Below are 7874 nucleotides of genomic sequence, written 5' to 3' on the forward strand. Positions count from 1 at the left end.
TATGATGCTCAAAGCTTCTATGAAGTACTCAGCATATGTTAGGCACTTAAAAAATGTGTGTTAATGATGACTTAATTAGCTGTGTGTGTTTGAAAAGGAAAAGACACAAATGAGGGTTTTATACTGATATTATATTTGTCTGATATCTTCATATATTTGAAGGATTGCTATGTTGAAGAGAATATGAACTTATTTATTCTGCTTTGTTCTAAAGAGTAAAACCAGGCCCAAACTGGTGGGCATTAAAAGGAAAGAAACTTTGGATGACAACAGAAACTTTTCTGTAACAGTATAGAGTCCCTATAATGGATCTGGGTGACAGTAGACCCTTGATTCAGTGGGTTGGTTTTTTCCCTGTACTGGCTGAAATGAGGGCAGTGCTGGTTACAAGGGGTTGGGGAGCGTGGTGCATAGAGGCAGGTTTCTTTGTGCACCATCACTGCTGAAAGCCAGTTTTGCATTGGCCACTGAGTCAAGTGCTAGAGACCAAGGTAAAAGTATGCTGCCCCAACTTTCAGTGAGCTCACCGTTGCTGTGGAGAAGCCCTCAAGTCTCTCTAGGGTGACTGAGGAAGACTTCTCACAGGTTGCTATCTTTAGGCAGAAACTTAGAGTGCTGGTAGATTTCCAGGTAGGTGGACATTGCATTGAGAGAGCATAGTCAGTGCCACGATTAGAGATCTGAGATACCATAGTGTACTGTCAGGAAGATAATTATTTCTTGGATTAGACACTGCCAGGAAGGCTAGAGTTAGAGCATGAAGGACTGACAATGCCTTGCAAGATGTGTCGGATCTCAGGCTCCCTCCTTCTGCATCTGCAGGATGGTGTGTTTACCCAGGTTAAAGCACAGATCCCACTACATTATAATTGCTTATGGATGGGCTCCTCAATGTACTCTGAATTCTTTGAGGACAGAGACTGCATCTCATACGTACCTTCCTGGCCTCCAGTGAGCTTGCCACAGCTTATAAGCTCAGTTAGATCCTACTGAATAAAACACTAAACAAATAAAAGCAAAACGGATCTCATTGAAGGGATAGGTCCCAACAGGATTTATGAAAAGCTTTTGGAGTCTTTAGATGTTTCTGCAGCTTTGCTGAATGTGAAGTGAAGTGGCTCAGCTGTGTCCGACTTTTTGTGACCCCATAGACTGTAGCCTACCAGGCTCGTCTGTCCATGGAATTTTCCATGCAAGAATACTGGAGTGGGTTGCCATTTCCTTCTCCAGAATGTAACACCAAGAATTACTTCTAGCGAGCTGTGTCTTCTGCAGGATATTTCTGCTAATGCTAATAGTGAGTCCGAGCGTTTATTTAATGCCCCTTGAATTGGTACTGTGCTTAAATACTTCACAAGCCTTATTTTATGAGCACAACATCCCTCTGAGATATGTAGATACTTCCTCCATTCTATAGATGAGGAAGCTAAGATTTGGAGAGGTTGAACAACTCACCCAAGGTCAAGTAGTTAGGGTGTGGCAGAGGCAGAATCTGACCCACGTCTGCTGACTCCAGAGCTTGGGTCTTAACTACCCTTCTATCCACTGAATGAGGTGTGTTGCTCAGGGTGCAGCAGAGTTAGCAGTGAGACCCATCTCAGGGAGATGCCCTTAGAACTGAGACCTTGTTTGATTAAAAGAAGTTGAAATCTCCAGAATCTTCTTGACTTATATCCAATTATAATCTCTACTCTAGCAGTGAAGAAAAGGAGGTCTGTAGGAACAGGACAAATTTAGAGGGGCTAGAGCATTTTGGATGATGGGAGACAAAACACAGAAGCTTTCAAAGTAGCAAGAAGGGAAGGCACCTGCCTTTGTGGACTGTGGTGAGATCAGAGGCCTACAGAAACAGAAGGAAGTGAAAAGGTAAGGCCCTTTTTGCACCGGGGCACTTCGAGTCTGGAAGGTCCTTTGGAGATATTTCTCCTTGTTTTTCAGTTGGCCTGGGGCTGTCTTCTATTTGGGAGCCCTTTTCTTCTGAGACATTCCAGAGCAGAGCACAGGGTCCCCAGGTAAAGAGGTGAGGGGCTGCAGACTTAGGGCACCTAAAGGTCTCCTGAGCTGATTATCCAGGGAACTTGGGGAAGCCGCTGTCTTCAGAAGTTAGCTGACATGTTTGGCTGACTTCTGCTTGCTGCCTGGTCGTAGTAGGTGGGGCTGGGCAGGAGGTTAAGAAACCTCAACAGATGGCAGCAATCAGTGGGTGTTGGTGGCCAGTTCTCCAAAGTGCTGAAAAGATGGTCATCGTGTGCCTGTGACAATCAAACTCAACTCCAAGTTCCTCTGTCCTAGAACACAGACTAGAATAATCCTTTCTCAGCCTCCAGAAGGAAAATTTTCAGAGAGAGGCGGTATCGAGGGAATACAGCAGCCGCCTGAGGTTCTGATTCACGATGTGACGTCTCCTGCCCAGTCACAAGCTCTGATGTCTGCGGAGATTTGTTTGTCAGTCTGCAAGGACAGAGATGAAAGGCAATTTGCCCTAACCTTCCCCCTCCCTCCTGGTTGGTAAGGGAAAAGTGTCCGCACACTGCCATCTGGTGGGAACTTCTGGTTACTGCAGTTCAAATGAGAACGTTTGCTCAACCAACACTTTGGAGAAGGGGCCCACTTTTCTCCCTTATAATGAACAAAATATGGTTCCTGCCCTTGAAGAGCATTAAGAAGGACCATAAAGAAGACTGAGCATCAAAGAATTGTTGCTTTGAACTGTGATGCTTGAGAACACTCTTGAGAGTCTCTTGGACAGCAAGGAGATCAAACTAGTCAATCGTAAAGGAAATCAGTCCTGAATATTCATTAGAAGGACTCATGCTGAAGCTGAAGCTCCAATACTCCAAGCCTCCTGATGTGAAGAGCTGGCTCACTGGAAAAGACCCTGATGCTGGGAAAGATTGAAGGCAGGAGGAGAAGGGGGCGACAGGATGAGATGGTCAGATGGCATCATTGACTCAATGGACATGAGTCTGAGCAAACTCTGGGAGATAGTGAAGGACAGGGAAGCCTGCCCTTCCGTGGAATGCTGCAGTCCATGGGGTCACAGAGAGTCAGACATGACTGAGTGACTGAACAACAACTTGAAGAGCTCCCCGTCTAATGGAAGAACCTGATATGTTAGCAAGTAATTGTATCTTAAAAAGCATCATTTTAGGAGTGTAAACTGTTAGGTAGTCTGGTTGGTAAGTAAGGAATGTGGGAAAGAAGTTATAGACAAAAGCTGGAAGAAGGTTGAGGCCAGGCCATGAAAGACTTTGAATGTCTGAGTAAGGCAATGAGTCCATATAAGATGAGTTAGCAGGAAAATATGGGACCAGGTTTCAGTGGTAAAGTAATCTGGACAAGTGTCTATACATATGCTTTCAAGCCTCTAGACCCTTTAGTTATTTGAAGTCTCCTATGGAACCCATATGTGAACTAGCTGAAGCCATAGATATTCAGGGTGAAGCAGAAGTGATGGTCGAGAGCCTGAATTGTCTCCCACCCTCCATCTCCCTTCCTTGGTGCATGTAAATGCTTTGGGGCAATATTAAAGCCCAGCAAAACATAGTTTAATACCTACCACTGTGGGCGGTCCCTTCACTAACATGACCTTTCCTGTTCTGATTCTAGAGCTAACCACGTCCTGTCCTTCCTATGATACGAGTCTCATATATTAGGTCCTAGATATTTTCCTATATTTTAAATTAATGACAAAAATTATGTTACTTATTCTTGATATTTTAAAAGATACTGATTTTTGGGCCAGTGTTAGGTTCACAGCTTAATTAAGAGGAAGATAGAGAGACTTCCTATGTATTCCTTGCCATTGCACATGTGTGGCTTCCCCCATTTACTAACAGCTGTCCCCAGAGGAGTATGTTCATTACCACCGATTACCCATGAACCTCTACTGACATATCATAATCAACCAAAGCACAGAGTTTGCATTAGAGTTTTACTGACCTAAAAACCTTCTGCGTTCATCCCTTTCCCCACTCCCTGGTAACCACTGACCTCTTTATTGTCTCCCAAGTTTTGCCTTTCCAGAATGTCATACAGTTGAAATCATATATAGTATGTAGCCTTTTCAGACTGACTTCTTTCCTACGCTTTTCATTAGAGCTGCTTACATTAAACTTTATTTTATGCTCACCCCCATTATATTAATACATTAACTTTCTTAAACACAAAACCTATATCACCTGGTCCCTGGCTCTCGTTGCAAGAGGGTACATGTAGGAAGGTGACATGTAGGAAGAGACCAGTCATCTCTGCAGTGTCTATTAAGCATCATTTATCTGCTGCCCAATATACTAATTCACATTCAATATGTGCAGCACACATGCCATCCTCGGCCCACAGACCATCTATGATGGAGTTTTGAGAAGGAATTTTTTGGCTCTTACTAATGGCATGTAATTTGTTGCCTTCATTCTGAGAACTGCACTCTGGGAAAGCAGTCAAGACCTTGTAATGAGTGGCTGAATTATGCAGAGCTGCTTGTCTTGCTGTCCTGTAAAGCCTTGTCGCCTCTGGATGGCATTTGCTGTAAGAAGAGGGATTTCAGTGGGAGAATTGATCAAGAGAGACGGCCCCCCTGTAGCCAAAAGCTGCTTTGTTCCCCCCAAGTAGTTATCTTCTTGCCCTTTCAGATCGACACTTTCAGAGGCAAAACCCAAATGCCACCCACTGCGCAGAGCGTCCTCTCCGCCCTCTCCTGCTCCATGTCTCTCCTCGCGCCTTGCCCACTCGCTCTGCATGATGGGGTCAGTTTGCTCTCACCTTCCCACACTAGCTTCTCTGTTTCAAGCTTGTGTCCGGAACTGCCTCCTTCTTGCCATCTGGCAGCTGACATCTGCCACATCTTTCCAACTCAGGCCCCCACCTTTTCTTGGAGGTTTTCACAAGACGATGTTAACTTCCACTCAGACTTTTCCCAGGGCTTGATTATGTACACAGAATTTTCCACACGGTCGAACAACGACTTCAGCACCGACTCCCACCTGGATTGCTTAAGTTAAATTGTGATTTTCCTGAGGACACACTGGCCAGTGTCCTTTTATGTACTCAGTGCCAAGTTCAATGAACATTAGCTGAGTGAATATCACACTTTAGAGTGAATGGGGCTCGCTGTTCTGTGTCTTATTAAGGAGAGAGGAAATGTAGCTTATCCTATAGTCCTTGATGAAAAGCAGTGAGGTGGGAGGGTCTTTGCACATTATATGGATTCCTACGAACGCTTGTTCACTGCTCACTTACCTCACTCAGATGTAACTTGGTTTTGATGCTTGTCTCCCTTTGTCAAGGGGGGAAGGAGCCTTCAGTGTTGGTTTGGAACCTGACTCACAGTACATGATCAATAATTACTTTTCTCAATGGATTTTCAATATATTTCTAAGAACTCATACAGATATAGAAGACATATGGGCCCTCAGTAAAGTTTCCTTAAGACAAGATGCAACTTTTTTCCCACCCCCCGGGCTAATTTCAAATGAAAATCAGTAAGTCTATGGGATTCTCCAGGCAAGAATACTGGAGTGGGTTGCCATGCCCTCCTCCAGGGGATGTTCCCAACCCAGGGATCCAACCCATGTCTGTTACGTCTTCATTGGCAGGTGGGTTCTTTACCACTAGCACCAGCTGGGAAGCCCAAGCACAGTGCAGTGGTGCTCACATACAGTCTGGGGTTGCTCAGCGTCCTCCATAGACCCCTGGGGGCAGGAAGGAGTGGACGCTGGTGGAGAGAGCAAGGCTAGAGGTTATCACAGCTGTATTAGAGCTCTGGCTTTCCAGCTCCCACATAGGTGAGCCTGGCTAAGTCACTCATCTTAGAATCTCAGTTTTCCACCTGTGAAATGAGGACACCGACTCTCTAGGACCTTCCATCTCTGACAGTGCCTTCAGTTCAGTTCAGTTCAGTTCAGTCGCCCAGTCGTGTCCAACTCTTTGCGACCCCATGAATCGCAGCACGCCAGGCCTCCCTGTCCATCATCAACTCCTGGAGTTCACTCAGATTCATGTCCATCAAGTCGGTGATGCCATCCAGCCATCTCATCCTCTGTCGTCCCCTTCCCTTCCTGCCCCCAATCCCTCCCAGCATCAGGGTCTTTTCCAGTGAGTCAGCTCTTCGCATGAGGTGGCCAAAGTATTGGAGTTTCAGCTTTTGGCATCAGTCTTTCCAATGAACACCCAGGACTGATCTCCTTTAGGGTTAGGGTTAGATTTCTTCTATTTTGTCTCAGGAACCAAAAACAAAAAAAGCCCCAATCTTTTGATGGGAACTGCTGAGCAATTTTCAATTAGTAAAAGTCCAGTGTTGGCTCCCATTCATTTCTCAAGATGTCTGGGCAAAGATCAGCACAGACGATTCAAATGGAAAGCATGCCTCCAAAAGGCGTCCCGTAGTGCTGCTTGTCCTTGAGGTTCAGTAAGTTCAGGCGTTCAGAGGAGCAGGTGGGTGTCACAGTTCTCGGACACTGTGTTACTCAGCCTCACCCATGCAGAGGAAGCTGCCTTAAGAGGTGGAGTTGATATCCAGCAGCAGTCTTCTCACTATATAATGTCTGTATGTTGGAGATGTATTATGAAGTCAGAACTCATCCTAAATATAGCTAAAACCACAGCATTGCAAAGGGCCTTACAATAGGGTATTACTTTGTATTTAATTACTGAGGGTGTAGAAGACTGGGGTAACAGAGGATAAGATGATTGGATGGGATCTCCAACTCAATGGACATGAGTTTGAGCAAACTCCAAAGATAGTGAAGGACAAGGAAGCCTGGCATGCTGCAGTTCATTGGGTCGCAAAGAGTCAGACACCACTTAGCAACTGAACAACAACTGAGGATGTTAAGCTCTCTTTGCTGAAAAAAAAAGGAAACTCAAACCCAGTTAGATCAGATCACTGAAGAACATTTTTAATGACATATACATACATGGAAATAGGCCTCTGGGTTTACTGGGAGCCAGGCAAACCTTAACCATTAGTCCACACAGCTCCTGGAATAGGAAGGTGGTCTGCATCCAACAGAGTGACTTAGATCTGCTCTAAGGACTATGGGAGCCAGGACACACTTGCCTTGATTTGTGCTTTATCGTCAATGCAACCCAGCTACTCCATCAGTTTCTGCTCCTCTTAGAGTCTATTCTTTGCATTCTATAAGCTGCATCATTTGTTCCATGTTATATAATCTGGAAAGACATAATCATATTATTGTGGCTAATTACCATAATCCCTGGTTGGGTAGCTTGTGTTCTTCAAGTGATTCCATAGCTGCTTATTAGCCTATATTTTGGTAATTCTTAGGCTGTGGGCACTTTCTGATCTAGCACCTTTGGCCAGAAGCAGGTTCTAGCCTATAAATACCAGAGGGAACCCCCATCACTCAGTGAAGATTGTACAAGGGCATTTTTCTTTACAAAGGACTGTGTGATGGTGGGGCAGTTGTGTCTGCTTGACTGGGAATGTTCCTTCAGTGAAGAGAACACCTTGGAAGGAGCAGGATCGCTGCTCTATTATTTGCATAGCTCTCTTATGAAAGTGGTATCAGGTGTGGCTCAGATGACTCTAGAGGAGAGAAATAGGGCAAAGGACCATGATGTATACAGGGAAACATCCCTTAAGGAAACTATTTGTTCTGATGGTCAGAGCACAATATAGATGGGGTGTGAGGTTATATCAGGTAGTGAGTTTACCATTGCTAGGCTTTGACTTTTGTCATTAGTACTGATTGGGCCTTTCTGTGCCAGGCACTGGCTAGGCTTGCTCCAAGTAAATATCTTATTTCTCTTCATCTGGCTATTAGTCGAGATCTGCCTTGATTCAGTTTCCCTGGAATTAGAAACTGAGAAGGGATTTGGGTGCACATGGCGAACTGAAGGCATGCTCCTCGGGC

The 7874-nt window shown here is 45.0% G+C and overlaps 1 protein-coding gene across 1 annotated transcript in view; it reads left to right on the forward strand.

The window, feature by feature from the left end:
* The first annotated feature begins 1788 nt into the window (after window positions 1–1788).
* The window catches only part of TPRG1 (tumor protein p63 regulated 1), a 189789-nt gene continuing 183703 nt past the window's right edge, over window positions 1789–7874 (forward strand). The window contains exon 1 of the mRNA XM_010853939.1: window positions 1789–1866. The gene's annotated coding sequence lies outside the window, so the exon portion shown is untranslated. The remainder of the gene's footprint in view (window positions 1867–7874) is intronic.

Source organism: Bison bison, unplaced genomic scaffold, assembly GCF_000754665.1.
Source record: "Bison bison bison isolate TAMUID 2011002044 unplaced genomic scaffold, Bison_UMD1.0 scf7180017864333, whole genome shotgun sequence".
NCBI classification, from domain to species: domain Eukaryota; kingdom Metazoa; phylum Chordata; class Mammalia; order Artiodactyla; family Bovidae; genus Bison; species Bison bison.